Source organism: Ciconia boyciana, chromosome 5 (genome assembly GCF_034638445.1).
Source record: "Ciconia boyciana chromosome 5, ASM3463844v1, whole genome shotgun sequence".
Classification (NCBI taxonomy): Eukaryota; Metazoa; Chordata; class Aves; order Ciconiiformes; family Ciconiidae; genus Ciconia; species Ciconia boyciana.
The window spans coordinates 7965244-7987814 of NC_132938.1; the positions used below are offsets into that span (position 1 = coordinate 7965244).

Here is a 22571-nt window from a genome sequence, read left to right on the forward strand (position 1 = left end):
CAGAAGCTGTTATGAATTAGATTTGCCAATATGCACTATTAAAATTCCTAGAAATGCCATACTCTAAAAACATATTTTAAGGTTCCTGACACATCATGCATTTTTAAATTTCGGACTTTGTTTTGGTAGTCTCATTGTTTTGTGCACTGTGACCTCAAGTGACATTTAGATTCAAGGCAGAGCAAAACTCTAAAAGCAGTCAAGTAGAAATAAACTTTAAGGTACAATGCAGGTACACGGATCAGTAAAATGGATGCAAGGAAAAAAAAAGTGCTTACCAGCCTTCAGTATTTTCATATTCAGCATATTTAGATGCTGAATACACAACACAAAAATCTCCTGATTCCACCAGAACCAGAGCCAACACCTTTTGTCACCACCTTCAGTACGAGCAGGATGCAATTTCCCATGATTTGGGATGTGGGATTGAGGCAGAGGGGATGTGGGCAGAGGGGACAATATTTTTAAATAAAGAACACCAACAAGGGGTACATACAAAAAGGTGACAGCTACCCTCGGAAGCCTGAATTACTTAGCAGATTAAATTTTATTTTGTTCTTTTCTTTTCTCTTCTCATTTAATGTTTCTAACTACGCTTCCTAAGATTTTAGGAACCTGCTGCAAGTCTTATTGAAATTAATAGGAACAATCGCAAATTGATTTTCACAGGAATAAGATCTGGACTTCATGATATAGCTAGAAGAGAAAACTAAGCATAAGCTTCACTTAAAACGTATGTGCAGTCTCTACTGAAGTCTACAGGGCTCAGAGGTTAATGCTAAGCACACTGAAATTTTACTGGAAGAGCATAGCTGATGAATACTTTTGCACTCTATGCTTTTTGTTTACCCAAACTCAGTAAAAACAAGTCATCTTCCTTCTTTTCTTTTTAATTTGCAAGAGACCAAGAAAAATAAAAGTGGTTTCCGGTGCTGTGTTGACCCAATGATGTGCAGAGCAGTCACACCCACTTATATCCTCTTGCTAATTGTGAGGATTGAAATACACCCAGCCGCTCTCCAGGACATTCACAGCCCATTCCCTTACACAAAATATATAACCAACACCACTAGTATGTAATTTCCACCACAGACTTCCATGGTACTTAGATTTATACATCACATATTTTACCACCTCTCAGAAATGAGCGTGGGTAGCCAAGCAATTGCTACAGCATACAACACAAAGGACTCAACACAGAGTATTTTGAGACAACTATCTTACTTGATTTTTCCCTTTTGGTACAATCGAAACAAAGTAAGCCAACGATTTCTATTTAGAAAATCCCACACTTCCCTGCTGTTACTGGAACCTGAGTGTCACGATTCCGCATTACTTCTCCATATTCACATAGCAAGTAAACTTGCCATTCTCAGATATTAGGTTGATAAATGCGAGGAAGTGAGTTTCTGTTGTGTTTTTAAATAGTGATCCCTAACCAGTCTTTTTTAAACATCTAGTAATTCTGCTGTTATTTGTCTAACATCTGTCAGTATGCACACAAAATCCTAAATGTCTGTCGGTACAAAATACGAAGGTCCCACAAGGCACATCTTGAAAGCCTATGATCAGAAATAAAGTTCCGTTAAAGGGAAACAAAATCATCTGTCAACATTTTCTATTACTACACATGTATTTCAAACATCCACATGAAAACTAGAAGTATTTCACATCTGTCAAAAAATTACCCAAATTATGTATTTGGAGCATGCTATAACGATACGCCTAATCTTAACTAATACTTTTGAAAATAAGACTGAAAACAATGTGAATCACACCTATTTATGTCAAACGAACAAGCAGCAATAGCACAATGCATACTGTAAAATGTTTTAATTGTCTATCATGGTTTAAAAAGCAAGCCTAATGACAACATTCAGTAACAACTATATCAAGTACTAAAGGGAGAAAGCGTTAAGTATCAGCAATAAAACATACACATTTTGCAGAAGCACTGCAAAGTAACATACATGAAAGCAAACCACAGAGAAAGGCAAAACATTGTAAAGGACCGAGCTTTCCCTGGATATGCAGCTTTTCAGTGCCTGCCCACAGTAAATACTTCACTCCGTTTCACGTATTTTTAGCTTTATTAAGTTGGGGGGGGGGTGGGCGGGCCGGAATAAATAAATCGACACTGGTGAAGCTGCCTTATCTGAGTACACTCCCATTAATCCCAGCCTCAGAAATTCTGGCTAAGGCTGCCAACTTTTGTTACTTACCCACAAGTTTTATGGTGACTGAAATGCCCCTGCCTGTGCATGCTGTGGCAAAAGCCACAAATTACTTGATAACTAACAGGAATCACTGCAGTGAAGCTCAGGACAGTACCTACAAATTAAGAATCAAAGAACTTGAGAATGACGACACTCCAGCAGCCACGTTTGCCCATAACTAACTATGGACATCGACTTCCCAGTTACTGATGGGGCAGTATCTCTAAAATACAGAGCAGAATGCATGAATCAAGCCTGCATCAAGGATGTTCCCACAACGTACCATATGCTGGGTATGGATCAGGGTATACATCCACTGTCATCTTCTCCCAGGACAGCGACCATGGAGTAGGCCGATAATGGGAACTGGGGTGGAACCCACCTTAACACACAAACTCTACTTTAAAATAGAACTGAGCTTATATTTCAGTCCATAAACTTTATAGGTTGGTGGGTGTGACTTAAAAAAAAAAAGCCAGAAAACTCCTGCTGACAGGAACTGGAAAAACAATCTGCTTCAACAATTGTAACAGGAGCAGAATGATTAACCCCCCGAGCCATTCCAGTAACAATATAGATCATGCCAAGACTTACTAAAACACTTTCCACAGAAGAAGCACTCCTGGAGATTTTGAGGACAACACTTAGGATGCAGAACACAAGTCTAGAATGGGTTGGCGAAACAGGGCCACGCTGCCATATGAAGTGAAATACATCAGTGGCCCTTATCCTCACTCTTTTCCCCATGTATTCAATATAAAGAAGCATGCAAGCATTGCTTTTTCTTTTTTAAATCATCTTATCAGAAGTGGCATCTTGGCTGCGATTTTCATAGAAGCTGAACAGCCACATAATGTTATTTTAAAATGTAATACACTCAAGGAATGACTCTTGATTTGCCAGTAAAATATTATGTATTTGAACTATGAAGAAAAAAAGAAAACAGTAATTTTTTTTCTCTCCTCCAAAAATGCTTCTCCTACAGCAAGTTATTTTATTCCAGCAGGTTTGGGGTTTTTTTGTATTGTTTTAAACCACTGCCTGAGCTGTAAGTACGCTTTGGGAAAAAATACCGCTTTTTAGCATTGTCAATACAACTGCTGTCATGAGTATTAATTTCACATTATGTTTTAAAGACACTGCCAAGGATTTATTACAGAATATAATTTCTGAATGTAGCCTGTCCTAATGGCTACTCTCTGTGCTTCTTTTCTCATATTTTAGATGTACAGAATGCTGTCTCAGAGAAAGAAACCCAATAACCCGAGCAGAGCCAACATCAAAGGCTTCCTTTATTCTGATCCCAAACACTGAAAGCAATTTCTCTAACAGCACACCTGTACTTTGACCAAGAACGTTAAACTATTACCTGGGGCACTCCTTATTTTCCTTATCAAAAAGTCTGAAGATAAGCAAGTGTGGAGCCTTGGATAATCAAATTAGTTTCACAAGGTTTCTTTTTTTGAGGTCAGCAGAACACACTCAAATGACACTAAAAATAACAGTACGGAAGTATTTTACATATTGGACACTGACCTCTCAATTTTCTTTGTAACTTCTTAACTTTTTTTTTGTATTATTTTGGGAAAGCATCTAATGTGATTCACCATCCTCTCAGCTGAACATCACAGTGCTATATGTGTCAGCAATCCTCATAGTGGGAAAAAAAAAATACTATGACTCTCTTGTTTAGGAATGGGAAGAAGGGAGGAGGGCTAGAAACTTTCTCTAAGATATACAGCTAAAACACTTTTTAAAAAAACAAATATATATATATATATAGCCCAGACTTTTAAGATCAGCATAATTAAAAAGGGACAACTCAACACAGTATGAAGATTTCTAGTAAATAAGGATAATAAACTCCCTCTTGAGTTACACTCCATTATGTTCTTCTGAAAACCAAAGCAACTCTGACGAACACCGGACCAGTGCAAACGGCTCCTTAAAGCTCTTTTTTCTCTCTCCCTTTTCGGTTCCTCCCACAGCCACTGACCTCTGCCGTTCTCTGTCAATATTAAGAAAATGGTTGATGATGATTACAAACCAAAGAACAGTTTTGTTGTAAAAATGAGAAAGTCTGGAGCATACTGAAATCAAGTCCTGCACCTCCCATCCAGGGTCATCTGCAGCCAAACCAAGCTTGAATAAATAGGATTTTCTGAAAAGATGTTCATTTTGAAGGTAAGCAAACAGGATGTATAAAAATGACAAGCTCACTGAGAATGGGCCAGTAACAACAGTCAAAGTGCCAAATAAAACAAGCAGTTTAAGGCAAAAAGCTGGGTTTATATTATCATGTTACATTTAATCATAATATAATAAAAGTGTATGATGTAAGAGAGCCGTTGTACTGAGCTTTTCTTCAAGTAGAGTTTTGAGTTTCAATTACAAAGGCTCTGGTCCCAATATCACAGTTAAAGCTGTACTGAAAAACACAGTTAAAATCGGGAGTTATTCCCATGACTTGATGAGAGAAGCAAAATATTTCTTCCCACACAGACCACATACTAAAGGGTTTAGAGAAGCTTTTTGAACACTTTAAGTTGTTTCCACTGAACTGGTGAGAAGTCAGAAGTGCTTAAAAATGACCCATATTTGCATTTTTTCACTAGGCTTTATAATGTTTCTTTTAGTCTCTGTAGTTTAACCATTTTCAACTTGAAAAGGGTCTATTCACATGCATAAAAATGCTTTGTCTGCAGATAAAGGCTTCAAATTATAAATTTTTCAGGGCACAAATCATGTTCTATCTCTGTAAATTGCATAAAACATTTATCGGTGCTAAAAACATCAGTTGCAAGAAAGTATTATAAAAGGAATTATTGACTCCATTATTAAGAGTTACAAAACCTTAAGGCAAAGGGCTACCCTTCATTCTTCACACAGGCAAGATTTCTGAACAGGTTATCTCTCCAACTGCATATTCTTGGTTTGATTGAGCACTGTATTTTGGAAAATGAATTCACTATTACATTTCTCAGCAAATGAAGTTAAGATGTCGGTTTGTAGCTTTATGCTAGCCTTTTCCGTGTATGCTTTATCTTAAAAAAATACACTTGTTACAGTTCCTGTGTCCCCCAATCTGCAGGCAGAGACATTTACAAAATCTGCCCACGGCACATATGTGCGTCACACAAATGTCATCTCCCCCTCTCACAGTGACAGCCTCAGACTTCTGCAGCATTACAGTTTGTGAAAAATGGACAGTTACAAAAAATGGACCCCAGCAACTTCCTTTCAAAACAAAATATAGATTGACAACAGATTGAGAAGCAATTCGAATGGAAACCAGACCAATGCATTAGATGCGATAAAGAATTTCCAAAATAAGAAACCTTACTCTATGGTTTTTCTACATTTTCTGAAACGAGAAACAGGAGGGATGGCAGTAGCAGGATAAACAGCAGCGTGTTGAAAGGCTTGCAAGAGCATTATATTTCTAAAAGCAGACAGTCACAGGAAACACTCAAGTGACTTGGAATTTTATCATCCAAAGATAATCAAAGGATCACCGACTTCATGCAAGTAAACTCAAAGCGTATCTTGAAACTCGTTCTGTTGTTCAGAAAATGGACACGGCACAGAGAAAGATACTGGAAAGCAAGCCTAACTGCTTCCTGATGGCTGTAATTTCTGAAAAAATGCGAGGGAACGACAGCTTAGTGCTTGCCCAGTGCAAGACAACAGCTATCAGATAACTCCCAGAAACCAAGAAAGCATTACGACTATTTTCCAGAATGTCATGGGAGAACACGAAGCTAATCCTTGCTCTCGAGATCGAGAAACAACAACAGAGCAACAGGTCTTCATACCACATTGTTTACCTTATTTTCTGGATGCAAAGCAAACCAAATTAGCACAGGCTTATCGCTGCAAAAGTTAAAAACCAGAAGTTATTACTTCTGCTCCCTAACTTTGGTTACTACCACTCTCTTTTTGCTTATTAGGTACTTTGATAACACAACTGTTATTTCAGAGGAAATTGTAGCTCTTACAATATTTTCTTCAGATCAATCTTTTCATTCTTTCTCCCCCTCCTGAGTCAGGATTGTCATCCCAGTTACAAAAGGGAGAGAAGAAACGAGTGCTGAGAATAGCAGGTGAAATCTGGAAAATAACTCTCTCTAGTGAAAATTCTACATCCACAAGTAGCCCAGATGAGGGTCATTTATTAGGTCTGCACTGTAAACCAGATAAAACAAGGGACATACAAATAGTGAATAAGCTGGTGCTGGTCAAAGAGCTAAATGCTTTTAGAGGCAACTCCACCTGTGTGTTCTCCTGTTTTTGGAAAAATAATTAGCATTATTTCTTAGAAAGTTTACACTGCCACAATACATTGTGAAATGTGACCCTCAGGGGCTTTTCTGAGCTGCTACTCAAAGTTAACAATACTGATAGCATCCAGGCTTCTCACCAGTATTTTAATCAGAAATCTTCTTTCCAAGTTTTGAATGCTAGTGACTATAAAATTACCTTGCAGCAAGTTGCAACATATCATCATCTTAACAAAAGCATATTAAGATGCTTTTTATTGCATTATTACCTTGCAGACAGCTAACTTGGTTGTCTTCTAACTTCATACAATGCCTACCACAATCTCACAGCAGCCAAACGACTTGCAAAACAAATGGAGTTACTGAAAACTGCACAACTAATACAAGTTTTAGTCATTTTTTTCCTTTAAGGATATAAACTACTTCTAGTGACACTCTGACACCTGTCTGTGTTTTGATACATTTCTTCTCATACTTGTTCTATAGGTACTTTCCAGAACACTTAGATAAAATACTCAATTTAAGCAGGACTATATATTCCTTAAAGCATGTTAACTACTTCATATAAAATTAATTACACTTTTATGTCAAAAATATTGGAAGGTCAACACGATTAGTAGCTTAATTCTCTGGGAGGTCTGGCAAGCACCCACAGCAGAATATGGGAGGGCTTCCCAACAGAAGGGAAGCCTTTTATTTCAGTGAGTTCTGTATCCAACCTGTGAATAAATTAATTCAAGAAAGACGCTCTCTTCCTGTGGGAGAGCAGGGATCACACAACAGCAAGTACACTTAACTTACTCACTTTGTCCTGAATTTTGGGGGCCACCTTATCACAAAACAATACAAGGCAACTGGCAAGTGCTGCATGAACTTAACATTTACCACCAGACAGAACTAACAAGTTGTGAGTGCTGCAGGACACCAACCACAGACAACAATCTGGTTAAAGAATTAAAGATATGTAGAAAGAGGATATGCTGATTACGGAAAATTTAGTTCCAGAGAGAACATGCAAGAAGAGATCAATCTAAGCCAGAAAAGTTACAATTCAGTATAGGGATTAAGTGAATTATAGTGGGTTTTTTTCCCCCCAGCATGGTTCTCACTGCTGCCCTTCCTGGATCAGGAGTGCCATTAGGCACTTCAGGGAAGGATGGGGAAGGAGAAAAGAAAAGAAAAGAAAAGAAAAAAAAAAAGTAGTTTACAACAGCCACAGAAGTGCATCTTGTCTCCAGTTACTCCGACAAGTATATTGAGATGATAAAAGGGTGGCACCCATTTATTTTTCACTCTTCTCTGTTAACAGACCCATTTGTTTATGAGAGAATGCAGGGGAAGGGGTGTGGGGGGAAGAGGGGAGAAATGGTTTTATTCTGTGCGTATGATGAGATACTGTCACACAGGAAGCGGCACGGCCTAACTTCTTTTCACAGCTGCATCACGGTTAGTAAAAATCTGATCTGTAAGCTGCTGAAAGCAAGACAAAAAGCCCTCATCTTCTGTACTAAACTCTCTTTCTTAACCTCCGAGAAAGCCGCTTGCAAGTAACTTCAAGAAAGTGCTGAACAGTTTCGGTAGAAGGGTTTGGTATGAAGCAAACTATTTTTTTTTCCACTGAAGTTATTTAAAGAAAATATTAAATGTGAAAACATGGGGTTTACACCTATAGGGTTTTGTTTGTTTTGTTTTCTGATTTTTTTTTTTTAACTGCTCAGAGGGAATGAGCCATATGGTTGCTGAGTAATACCATGAAATTCATAACATAGGACTAGAGGCATGAACAACGTATTCCTAATCTGCAGATCTGTAGGTCTTTTACTGAAATTTGTCAAATCCTGCATAGATTTATGTTTTTAAAATTTAACTGTGTGTACTTTAACTTGGGGAATAAAGAAAAAGCAATGCAGCAATACACCCAATAGGCCAGATGAGCCAATTATTTATTAAATACGTAAAACGGAGTTCAGAGCAGTATCATTGAATGTTTGTTTTGCATGCTCCCTATGAAATGGTTAGCGAAACAAAGTGTTTGAAGTCTGGAACGGGATGGAGAAGTATGAGCCAAAGTAAATTAATTCAAATCTTATTTTTATTCTGCATATCCAACTTGTATAAAGCTCTTCAGACAACAGTCTGTAGCTATTAGAAATTAGAATGAGATTAAATCTCATCCTAAAGAACTTGAAAGCAACTACACTGAAAGTAGACAGTCTGCACCTGCTTATAGCAGGTCTTAAATTAGATATTTAGTTATCTATACTTAAAATAGTATGTATTCAGATACAGTTTCAAATTTCTATAAATGTGAACAAACACTAAGACTCTAACTATTCTTCATGATGAAGATGTGTGATAGTGCTACTTGTTCTTCTCCAAGCAGCAATCGCTGCAGCATACCATCATGTCACCATGAACAGTGCTGCAATCATTATAAAAAAAAAAGTCTACAAGTTCACTTTTGCCAGTATTGAGGAATTTCAGGAGCTGCTGCAAACTCCACTAACTGAAGTCACCACATACCAACGAAAGTATTCCCCCACTTTCCTCAGTACTGATCAGACTAAACCTCTAACCTTTTTCAAGTGAAATTCAGCAAAGCCCTACAAGGAAACAGAGCTCTCTTGAAATAAAAAAAGGAAAGGTAACATCAATAAATACGTTAATAAAAAAAGAAATCGAGTGGTGTGACTGCATTATTGAAAAGTGTCACACACTTTGCGGGCTTAAACTAAGATGTGGTGTTAGGCTTTGTTTCACTGATTCTGTTGAGTTATATGTATAAAAATAATTTTTATACAAGTACTGTCTTAATACAGTATACATGATGCAGCAGAGTATTTTTTTTCCTTCTTTAAAAAAAAGAGTACATTTTCCCCTCTAAGACAGAAAGAAAGATAATTTACGTTGCATTGGAAAGCATGCAAGTATTAATGACAGGGAATGATGAAGAACATAAATGGTTTCCATTTTCACATTCAAAAACAAGTACCTGCAAATTAATGCTAAAAGCAACTGGCCTATAAAGCAGCCATGTTTCCATGCCAACTGATCACAGAAATACATATAATTCAACAAAAAAATGAATAACCTACAAAACAAGAAAATAAAAAGAAAGCAGAAGTGCTGGAAATCAAGATCCTGACCATACCCAACTATTTTACAAGAATAGCAAAGAACACAACAAAGGATGCAATTTAAGATGTGAATGGTATACAGCTAATGGCACTTCATCATTACAATACTTCTAAAAGCTGTCATTCTCTAGTCAACAAGAAAAACAGGATACAGAACACCTCTATTAAGAAGGAGGGAACACTCGTACAATATTAGCAATTCTTACGGAGGTTTCACAGTTGGTACACCCAAAAGCGCAAGTTACTATTCAGTGCACATCTTTCATTAGGATTTTTTTTTTTGTCTTTATCTAAGAAGGTCTCACTTTGTTCCTTATTCACACTGAGTTGAACTGGGGTTCTGCAATCAGTCAGCAGAGCTGCTGGCACAGTAAGGCAGTCCGCTGTTTGAGTATTAGTTGCAAAATCAAGCGCATTAGGAATGAGCAGATACGTATCTGCACACAAGCGGCTCACATAACGATGTGCACATACATATCTGATGGAATTAAAATTTTGTATGTGTATGAGCAACTTCAACTTCACAATTGATAAAAAGATGCTACCACTTTCTGTACTACAGCAAAAAAAATAAGTTCATACATGGCGTATATGTTCCACATATGTATGCATTTGTATGTGGAAAAAACAGACTTATTTTAAGTAAGGAAGCTTCGAAATATTGAATAGAGAAGAATGCTACAGATCTAAATATAGCCCGTTCCAAGATACTGACATTTACATGCAATAAAAGCAGCAGTTCAAGTATTTGTTCTTTAAAACCTACAGAAATAAATAATCTCCAACTAAAAGGTCCATAAAACCTCTGTTCTAAATGAAAACAAACTGAAGACAGGGACAATAAATTTCTGTTTCTTAATATGTCTTTATTTTATCAAGTAAGCAACAGTGCTTTTCTTCCTATTTAGTTCCAGAAAACATATTAAAAGGCATTAGAGGCTTAAGACAGATGAAAAACCATGGGCACAAAACTGGAAGTAGGAAATCCCACCATTAATGCATTTTAGTGCATTTGAATTTTACTGTTTTGCTGCACTTTGCATGAATAGAGAACAGAAAATTACAAGTGCTTGTACCCATCCTACTGACTTCATATTTAAGTGAACATACAGATTATGGGACAACGGGCCTACACACTGCATGGGAAAATGCAAAGTTTACATAAAATGATTTTTAGGTTCTTTTACTAGCTTCAGTCTGTGTAGGGACCTCAGTGACACCAGTGGATAAAAGGGAATAATTATATGTCCATGTTCCAACCTATCCAGGTAGCATGAAAGATTAAGGGTTTCAGCAGACTTTCTTCCTCTGTCAGTTCAGAATTCACTAACAACTGAATTTTCAGATGTGACAGTTGCTTGCTGCCATCTTAAGCATCGATAATAGAAACCATGCATTTTCTATAAAAAACTTTGCCATTTAAAGGCAAAAAAAAAAAAAAAAAAATGCTGGTAGAAAAGACCTAAGGTGAAAAACCGTTAAGTCACTAAGATGATTTTTTAACAAGAACGGTGTTTATATCACAGCCCACAAAAACTGCAGATTAAACATTTAGCATCTCTGAAATTCTCTCTGTTTCTGACTGCCTTTCCCCAAGCTTTACCTAAGGTTGCCCACAGCTAACTGACCCAGCATTGCTGTAGTTTTTGTAGAGGCTGAAAAATGATAATTTATCTGGGTGGAGAGGCCACAATTTCTGCAGAGTAGAAATTGTATAAACTATTAGTTTGAGGCAGTACACACTAAATTCCTGTTTGGGATCCAAAAAAAAAAAAAAAAATCTACACATATGCTTAAGACACACTGAATATTCCTAACTGATAAAACTATATGCAAAGTTATGCACTTCACAATAACCTTTGCAGTACGTAAACTGTTCAGCAACTCTGAAAGTACAAAGATATGAATTCTGACAGGGAAAAACATATTTTAATAAATTCCTGTCAATCTTTAATATTATAAAAATTACCCCTACTCAGAACAGCAGTGGCAACTGAAAGCTGTCAGTCAGCGACAGAGCAACAGTACCTGCACACTCAGCTCCATGCTTCCCTGACAATTTATTCCTGCTACGTTTTGGAAGGACCAGCGGTGGCAAAGCAGAATAAGATGAAAGGTCAGTTCAGCTTCTCAGACCTTCACCTCTTTTCATCTATTGTCAAGGAGACCCTATTGTTGTACAAATACCCTTCTACTTTTTGAAAGCTTCTGGAAGTTAGTTTTGTACTAGTTACATCGTTTCACTACCGTGTATGAAATCATCTGGAGAGTGCATCAGTTTTTCATACAGCATTGCCTTGGGCAAGATCCTAAATGGTAACAGAACAGAAGACTCCATGTTATTTAAATATAAACAGGAGAACAATAATGAAATTAAAAAAAAAATCATTGTCAACAGAGCAACAACTGCGAGGGAAAACAGCAACAATTTCATGTTCAGCAACACTTCTCCCATAGCCTTGGCCAGCACAGTCTGTTTATATAAATGAAAGAAAGAATGCTGCCCTGAACTTGCCCATTATCCCACAGAAAAGGTATTGTGGGAATGTCAACTTTCACCTGGCTGACTTCCAGATGCCGGCAGGAAAAAACACCCTTTTAAAATTTTAGCCAACTGAAGAATACTCCACATTTTTCACATTTTCCAATTATTCGAAGTTATGTATAAACTAACACAGGCCTCAAAGTAAATCCATATAAAATGGACGTAATAAGATGATTGACTCCTCTGCAAAAGAATGAATCAAGGGGTCTCATGTCCAAACCAAACAGCCGGTATCATATTTCACAAACCACGACAGCTTTTGAGAAAGCCAGCGCATTTCTAGAATAGCAGAAATGTTTGCAATGTCCTTCGGAGCACTTACTGGACAATGCAAGTAGGAACTAAAAAAAGTGCCGTCCCCATGTCAGCAACGCAGCCCCGTGCTGTGATGCAGACCTGGTACCATGTGACAACGATGTTGTTTGAAGCCTGCATTCTGTCATACAATTAACAAGAGAGAAATGCATCTCGCTACGCATCTAATATCTGAATGGGCCCCACGACAGAAACTGCAACACTGAAGAGAGCCAGGCACAGCAACTGTGTGGCCTGGAGAAGACCCCCAAACAAAACGAGCAATAATCCCCTGTTTTAAACAGAAGGCATTTTTCTTGCTCTTTTCCATCTGGCACTTCAAGTAGCTGTCTTTACTTAACAGTCATCTTGAAGTTTTTAATAGTTGTACAATGTGCAAACTCAAACCGAAAGAAATTATCCCTTACTTCTTCTCTTCCAAAGTTCAACTGCTAAGTAAAAATAGCTCACAGTCATGTCTCTGCTCCAAGCCCTCATATCTCAGTAGGAGCAAGAGCACTCAGTGCTAGCATAACATCCCCATATTTCAGTGCACAGCACATGGAGCTGCAGGCTCACCACTTACCAGTATTTTGCTGGTTTGTTTGCATGCATGTTCTGTCAAGCTAATTTGTGAAATACAACTTCCCAATTCAAACATACGGGAGGGTTTTTTTTGCTGTTTAAAGAGGAAGAGCTTTAATGGTGGAAAGTACATTTTTAATTTGAAAAAAGTAAGCCCTTCAATCACAGCAGAATGTTTTGTACAGCGTTGCATCCAGTCAAGCCACAGGTTGTCTTTTCATTAAGCGCGTTTACCTTAATTCAGTTAACAGCTGAAAGCACACTGCCTCCCAAACCTTTTCCCTGCGATGAAACAAGACACAAACAAGACCTACCAAGCACCTACTCAAAGCACCATTAGCAACAGAATCCTACTCTAATTTGGTGCCATTTCCAACAGATCCCGGAGAGCTTTCCCAGGTAACCTCACCATCACTGCCTGCACTGAATGCTTGGTGGGACTGGGCACGGAGAAGTGAAGTGAATTATCCCAGTTCACTCCTGAGGCTACTCGCAAGTGTGGGAAGACCACCAAGACCGGCTGGGCCATTCCACCGCCACTTAGCACATTTGCTAGCACTGCTGTCTCTGCTTCCCCGCTCTTTCAATTCTCCTGTCAATAATTAGACCAAATTTGCCCTGAAAGTCAGCAACCCTGCACTTCACCTTACTTCAGTACTTAAGTAAGATTTTAAGTAATGTAAAACTTCTTGTAGAACCAAAGGAAAAAAAGAAAAGGGCTTCAAGAAGGTGACTGAGTTCTCATGTAGGACATTAACTTCTGAACACAGGTGCTTCTAGAGAGGTATGCATCTGAGACAAAGAAGTTGTATTTATGCTCAAGTATGCTTGTAAACCAGAACACAAATACCCAATATAAAGTCACTGCAAAGTACCACGTTTTGATTTGGTTTTGCTGATTCCTAAATATCTTAATGCAAATGTGAAATAAGCCTAGTTTACACTTAAACAAGAGTTCAGACATGCTTGCACTAGCTTAACTAACCTGATTTAAAATTGTACTTAATTAAATGTGAGCAGTTTCCCAGGTATCATATGGCTTATTCATGGACTGCTTCTTTCACTATGCACTTTTGTGATCAAAGAAATCTTAGATATAGCAGATGAGGTTATTTACTATTTATAAAAATAATCACTGTTTAATGTTCTTTTTGGAATTAGTCTTCGAAAACGAAAACTAATTTTTACTAATTCTCTTCAAAAATCTGAGAGAGAATTAGATGATTTTTGAGATCCTTTTTTTTCTGCACAAAAAACCCCCACCTTCCTGCCAATAAATCTTTAGGGCATTTCAATTGCTGCTAGAATTCTGTAAACCACACTTTGAAAAATTCATAATTTCTGTAAGACAGTATCCCCAGGACAGTCAAAAAACCCAAACTTTATTTTCAGTTTCTTGGTTTGTTTTTTTTTTTTCCTTTGACTCTTTGTGGGTATAAGAAAATATTTTCTATTTATGTATTTGTTAACAGATTTTTTTAATGTATTTTTTTAAAACAAAGCCACAAAGCTCAGAAAAATCGCTAACAAAATTTAACAGGCTTAAAAACAAGTCCAGAGTGAAGATGCTAGCAAAGTTATAAAAACAAATGTAAAATTGTAATATTCACAGTACTTCAGGTTCTAAATTACCAACTCAATGCAATACACTGTTTTGTACTTTCTTTATTCACAGGACTAAGAAAATAAGGTTCATGATTTTGGAGAGTCCTCATAATCCTAGTTCTTTCAAATGAGTGACAGAACTTGCTCCTCAACTGCAAGTACCGAGCCAAACCAGTCTTTGGACAAAATTTTAACAAAAACGTTATCCTGTAATAATTTGGGCTTAGTGTGTAGGATGCAGCCAGGATCCTACAGATTTGTAAGCCCACTCCAATTCCCCTTGATATTAACTGGAAGCTGAATAACTCAACATCCTGCAGGATCAAAATCTGCTAGGAAAGGAAAAGTTGTGCCTGCAGCTTACTGTTCTCCAAATTCCTACTTAAACCCCCTTTTTATTGCTTGCTCTAAGGAGATAGTTCTCACTGCTGAATACATAATGCTAGATTTAAATTTTAGGTGGCTGCGGGGCAGTCATGAGATAAATACCAAGTGTATTTGTATGCCTCTGTATTTACAGTAAGAAGGAAAGTCATCTGGATTCAAGGATTCAAAACATGAAACCTTTTGAACAAAGACATGGTAAGAGAAAGCCTTGAACAGAGGACTGCCAAATAAAAACAACGTAGACAACCAAACCCAAAAGGCAATGTATTGTGAAACCCTTTCAAAACCATATAATACTATGGGAATTAAGTAAACTTAAAACTCCCCTGCAATACTCTCGTCATAGCTAATGTGTGATTTCCTGTACGCTCAGTACTAACAGTACAATGGAGCCTCTATTGTGAGCCTCCTCCCACAAGCTTTTAAAAAAATGCAAGACATTCTTTTTATCTAGACTGACATGGCTAAAATACATCCAGCTCTACACAGATAAAAGGTTATTTTCTTAGATGTTGCTTTTGCTTGCAAAAATAAAAAATAAAAATCTGCTGTCTGGCTGTGCTGAGTTCCAAGTTCACAAAGGAGTAGGGCTTCGGTGGCTAAACTGCTGATGACAAACCTCAACCACAGCAGACGTAGGAAGCCACTTTAGCTTTAGGATAACAAGGAAAGGTTCCACATTAAGAACTATCTGCAAATTCGACGCAATTCAAATAGGCTTTGACAGCCTCGCAGGAGCTGAAAAATCAACAAAAATTTGACAGAACCAAGGAATAAGGCAACTGCAGTATTAACTACAAGTCTTGATTGAGGGTGAAGGTAATAAGTCCTTTAGGTGCAAGTAACTGGTTTATAGAGGTACTGAAAATTGATATTGCATTTTTTCATCTTAAAGGATCCTGAAAGCTAATGCAAATGAACAAAAATAAACAGGACTTTCCACACCAAAAGCTGGTAGCAGAAATGAAAGACAGTAATCGTGGCACAAGGAAGTCTAGGAAAGGAGCACAACTAGTGGAGGTAGACTTTTAGCATGCAGGAGAGAATTTGGTGAGGATGCAAAATAAAACCTAAAATGCTGCAGTGACTTTGGTCAGTATCTTAATGACCTGTTGTAGCCAAGAAATAATATATTAATATAGAGAAAGACTTCGCTAGCCAGGTTCCAGTCAGCATGGGAACGTATACATACAACACTGAATTACTGAAGATCCCTTCTCAGCAATGCTGGTTATGTGAACAGGAAAATCAACACAAGAAATGTTGTGATACACATTAATACTATTCAGTGAAGCACTAGACACACATTAAGGTGGTTGGTAGACCACAAATGTGAAAACGCTCATTATCTGGTTGAAAATAAACAGTTTAACATATCTGGTACAACACATTAAAGAGAAAAAATATTTAAATATCAGTTTAAGAGTTTGGAGACTGGCTTGTGGTTATCTCTGCTAAACACTTTTGTCCTGCATGACTCTGCAAAGGTTAAAGCTACATACTCAGCAAGAGACAAACTGGCTGCAACCATCTAATGAAATTTGACTCATCTGGGAATTTTGATGAAGTGCTCCACACCACTGTTTCTGCTAAGCCATATATTTTCTCTATGGGACTGAGAGTGCCATCCTGCAAATAAGCAACAGTAATGTTGGACAGTTTGGCTTAAAATAGAGGGCTATTTCTGAAAATCCATAGTCAGGTAAAAATCCCACAGAAGCCAACAGAAATTCTTCAATTTTAAAGTAAAGGTACTGGGATCTGCACCAATGGCAAAGACATTACTGTCAGCCCCCAGCAGCACCTCTCGCTGACTATAGGCATGACTAACAGCTGCCTGGGGCAGCACTCCCTTCCTGCAAATCCTCCTGCAGATCAGCCCAATCTGACTGGAGAGCACACATCTTAGGATAGTTCCTTTCTGGCTCATTCGCCCAACTTCTGACTCACCCAGGGGCTACGATGACATTCTGCAGAGTGAAAAAAAAAAATGTATGCGTAGTAGAAGATGATGAAAACACCCTGCAGTGCTGCTTCTCTCCTGGCTTTCTTCTGAGTTCTGACTCACCAGCGCACTGGCCGAGCATGATGCAGGACAGCACATTGGCCAATCCTCTGCTTGGCCAGGCACAGGGCTTTATGGCACACGGTGTACGCTCTGGCCATAGGAAAGGAATACAGTTCGATGGGAATGCAGCAGGGAGAGCCCTGGAGAGTTGGATTTGCCATTCCTGCTGTCACCAGAAGGCAGCTATAGGCTAATTCCTATTCATAATGTTTGGAGGGTGGGAGAGAGGGACAATCCCCCACATGGCAGCAGCAACAGCAGTCAGCCTGGCTTTCCAAGGCTCCAACATGAGCAAAATAGAAAGCAGGACCCCTCTCTTTTGCTGCCCCTAGAACTCAGCTTTCCTAAAGCATTACCTACTTTACCTGTGTTTGGACTCTGCTCTGACTGTCCAACGTGATGTCCTACATCCCTTTCGCACGAGACCAGACACATTTAGGTAAACATGCATAACACTGGGCTGCCCAGCGTGGTTTCCCAACTACAGATGTTTCTCGCTTCTGAAGGTCACGTGCCAACCGAGCACACAAGGTGGCAAAAGCAACACTTGCTTTAAAAGGCAGCAAAACAGATATGCTCTTGTCATGCTCTGCAAGGTAGTGTGAGAATTAATTGCAAAGCTTCCAGCCTACCCCGCTGGGATGGACCTCTCACTGCTCTTATCGCAGGGCGTGTCCACATACGACAGCACAAGATGGAATCTATCAAAAAATATTGGGGCTGTTCAGGAAGACTGTTAGTGCACATCCAACAATAAGAAATTTGGGCTGCACACAGGAATTTGGAATTGTGACTCAAGTCAAGTAAGAAGTGTTTCTCTCCTTCCTTCCTTTTTTTGTGAGTTGGCATCAGAGCTCCCCTAAAAAGCCTAAAAGGAGAGGAGGGGTAACGTGGTGAGTTCCGGCATACATACAGAGTCAGAAAGCGTGAACAACTTTCACTGCAGACTTATGTAACTTTGCCGGTGGTGACACAACTCGCTGAAAGTGATTTGGGCACGAATAAGGGACATCCACTGACCCATAAATAGAACTATTAAAATATGCCTTAAAATACCTAACGTAAAGCAAAATTATGTAATCACATTACCTCGTGTTTTAATACTAAAGCTACAAAGCCTTCATATGTAACAGAAGTAAAAAGCTTTCCATTAAAAAAAGCCCTCAACTTCACAATTACTCTGAACAATTGTCCCCAGCCCCGAGGCCAGCTTTTTCTGCTTTCTGTAGAGAATCCCTTCTGGCAGGTACACTGCAAGAAGTTCCTCCCAAAGCCCCTTGAAAAAGGCAGGTATAATAAAAGATGAAAATGCAGAGATGAGCAACGGTCATCCAAAATAAATATCAACATGAAACATGCTATAGCATTAGCAATGTTTAGTTCAAAGAAAAAAAAAATCAAACAATGTCAATTTTCAATTATGTTGATTAGACACAAACTGGATAATTAGTAAATGGAATAATAATGCAGGAAACATGATACGTTTGAAATGAAATGACAAAAATGTTTCATAAAAGAGACAAGTTAATTTATAATCATCTTCAAAAATTAAATTCTTGCCCTTTTATAGCAAACATAAACATGTTTTGCACATCAAACATTTTTCAGGAGAGGTTTCTTTTGAGTGATTTTTTTTTTATTTGGAATTTAATTTTACCTTGTGAGCTTTTTTTTTTTTTAATAAAAATTATTATTTCATTGCTGTTTTTTTATTTTCTTTTTAAAGATGCTGCCTGTTGCTGCACCCGTACAGGTAAAGACCTCGGTTCGGGCAGCCGTCCCTCTGCCAGCTAGGCGAGCAGTGCTGCCAGCTCCTGCCTGGGCGCTGGTGCTGGCGGCAGGCAGAGCCCAAGGGTGTGGCTGAGGCACGCTGTGCTCCAAATACTCCCTGTCCCCGACATGGCCGCAGATAGCAGCTATGAGGCGGCACAATTTAGACGAGCCCAGGGACTGTCTCATATTCCTCGAGGAACCGGATAGGTCTCTGGTCAGGTTCAAAAACAATTTGAAGTTTTCACTCCTATCAACCGTCAAACCAAAGCTGAACATCAAAGGATAGGGACTCACAAACACATAAAAAAGTCTAATCCAGGGACTCACAGCACCCTTTTTCACACCATAAACGGTTTGAGACACTTACTCTGCTTCCCCCTCCCCGTAATACCACCGCATAAGGCCGCACATCAGTTTCAGCCAGCCACCGCTTTGATTCTGCCAGATTCCCAAAACACTTCTGAGCACGTTAATAATTTGGGGAGATGGGCTCAGGATTACTGTGCCTTGGAGAAGATCCTATCGTAACCACAGCTCAGAGATCCTAAAATGCCCACCACAACTGGCAGCACTGCTGTGCTTCTCCAGTCTTCCCAGAGGAATACTGGTGAAGGAGCAAAGGGTTATATTTCAGCAGGAAATGTTAATTTTAGATTTATCTGTAATGAATGTTTTCTATCTTTTCCTGATCAATACACAAAGTCAAATGAACGGTCATCTTTGCTCTCAAGGCAGTAGGAGAGAAAGAGACCTAAAAACACAGCTGGGAACTTCTGTCTTCCCAAACTGTAAACCTGCTGCTACGCTGTCTGGGAGTGAAGAAGCACGTGCGGCAGAGGGACTAAGGCTAAAGGGCTATGTACTACAACTTTTATCCTCACCTTAAATTTTAGGACACGTATTAAAAGTGTAACTCCATCTCTGTTCTCTCACTAAATAAATAATTATGGGGCCAGAAGGTTAGGGAGCCTCAGTGGAGGCTGCTATGTTGCTATACTGCCAACTGCGATGGGATTTGAAAGCTTGACACATGCTGGAGAGTATCACCTCATCAATGTTCCCAGCTGGCTTGGGAGGCGAAAACCTAAATATTACTCTTAAAGGCAGGTCTCTAACACAGCCAACCTCTCCAGATAAGTTCCACAAAACATAGTTATTACAAATGCACAGTAGGTAAGGAAAGATAAAGCGGCAACAAGCAATTGTAGTCCAAAATATTTGCCTGGTTTGGAGTAAGTGTTATATTTCACATAAGCAAACTAAAGATCATGTTGCTTCTTGGCGTCTTTACGTAAAAGACATTTCGATCTGTGCCCTTCCATACACTTATCACTATTCAAACTATTTACTTGTAAAATGAGCTTTTTTTTTTTTTCCCCATTCTTATGGTATTCATGTGAACAGGTACTTTGGGATAACATCAATTTTCTCCCTAAAAGGGACTACCCAGCCCAGTCACCGATCTGCAGTAGATGTTCTTACTCAATAAGGAGGGATTGAATTGACTTTACATTTCAGAACATTGGCAAGTGCGCTACTGTATCTGAACGATAACACTTCACAGTAGCCAGCCCAATCCTAATCTCTCTGATCACACTTTCGGCTAAGTACTGCAACCACTCTGTTTACATTGTAAATAAAACAGTAACTCTTAGAAACAGAGAGATTAGTAAATTGAAGCATCGGGCATTTTTAACAAAGGGCAGATGCTATTTATCTTTATGATACAGAAGGACAAGTCAAGAGCTAACCAAATGTAAGGGCACTTGTAATTTGTTTTGTCACGCTATCAGGAACTCCACATTATGACAAAGTATCACAGCGCATACAGTATTTACGACGATCAGCTTTTTACACGTAGTATGCCGTGTGCTCAAAAGCTGCATGCTCTAGCTACTTCTTAACTACATATGACAACACTGAACTGAAAAATTCACAAAGGTGACTGTAGTAGTTTCATTTCAAAATAGTGGTTTCATTGAGTAAACTCTTCTACTGAGCATGACTACAGCAATTCTCAGGATTATTACCATTTTATTTACCAATTCAGTAATGAAATAACACATCCCTTGATGCAGAAATACCGGATCTACATTATTTAGGGGTGGGGGTGTTTACCGAAGGACAGAGAACACACCACTGACACTGCACCAATTTATGCCCTCGATGCCATTAAATAAACACAGAGAAACTCCATTCATATCCAATTATTATTCTACATTAACAATGACAAAAATGAGGGAACAGTTTAACTGTCTCTTTTTCTCTCATCTGTTTATGAATTGCAGCCACCCCATAAACACCTACTTCTTGTTCAGACTGGAAAACTGTGGCAGGTTGGGGGCAGGCAGTTGTTTGCTTCATTTTGGTTTGAAATACACTGGTGAATTGCAAGCGGACAAAATATTTTGTCAGTAGCTTACTCTCGGGATGGTTGACATAATAATAAACCAAAGAGGCTATTATCTGTCAAACGTTAAGGAATTCCAATATTGAAATTTTGCTGCCTTTGGGGGTCAATAAAGAGCGACGTTATAAAATATACTAAAGTTAGCAGTTTGGGCTGCTAATTTTCTATGTCTGCTTCACCAACGCACAGCTAAAAATAGATAAAACAGATAAGAACACAGAACAAAGAGATGCACTGGACAATTATCTTTCTACTAGCATAGTCTATAGTGAGCTTTTTAACCCTTTTTATTTATGAAGGATACAGATTTTTAAAGTGTTGCTCAGTGGGATTTCAATCTACAACAGAAATTATTTAAATATAAATTTTATTTTTCTTAGTATTTTCTTGCACCTTTCCTAGTGGGATACAATAATGAGATTTAAAATATTTTAATAAGGGCATCAGGCTACTTGCCAAGGGGCTGAAATGCTAAATAAGAAAATTTACATCTTCTGAGACCCAGGAGAAAGCATCAGGGTGATGCACTTGAAACACGTATGTACATCGCAAATATTATAGTTAAATTTAATTCACTGGGAAAAAAGTACACATTCGCTTCAGTTCATGAGGCCTCATTATTTTCAGTGAGGCTAAAGGGATGATTATCTTTAGCTGCTCCATCACGGCCTAAAAGCAAACATTCTTCCTGATAAGAACAACAGTTATTAAAATATAAGGCTATGTTAAATTGTTTAATTTAAGTTACAAGAGGTGAAATTTTGAAAACCACTGCTAATAACAGTGTTTTCTACAATTATTCTGTCCAGAACGGTACTATGAGTGAAATCCTGACTTTAGATTTTAATTTTTTTAGAGGAAAACAAAGCAGCATAGCAGACTGACTTATATCTACACAGTAAACAGGCTTATTCTCTGCTTTGTAGCCTTTTTTCCGTATCATTTGCTTACAAAATGATAATGTTTATAAACAGAATCGACATTCTGTCTCCTTATGTCTGGGGGAAGGGGAAAAAAAAAAAAAAATCACCTTCAGATTAACATGATAATTTATGCCAAGCAATTCTGGAGGCATATCTGTAACATCATCCCATGCATATTATTCATGTTACCTTAAAAACCAGAAGCAATCCCTACATGCATTTGCTAGCACATGTTTAAAAAAATAAAATAAAAAGGAAGAGGAAAGAAAGAAAAAGAGAAATTCCAATTTGCAGAAAAGAGCCTTACCTCTCAGATACACAACCCGTCCGCAGATTTAGCAAAATCAT

The 22571-nt window shown here is 38.3% G+C and overlaps 1 protein-coding gene across 7 annotated transcripts in view; it reads right to left on the reverse strand.

Annotated features, from left to right (window-relative positions):
- Positions 1-22571, reverse strand: part of CTBP1 (C-terminal binding protein 1) — a 251168-nt gene that overhangs the window by 46057 nt on the left and 182540 nt on the right. The gene's annotated exons all lie outside the window — the stretch shown is intronic.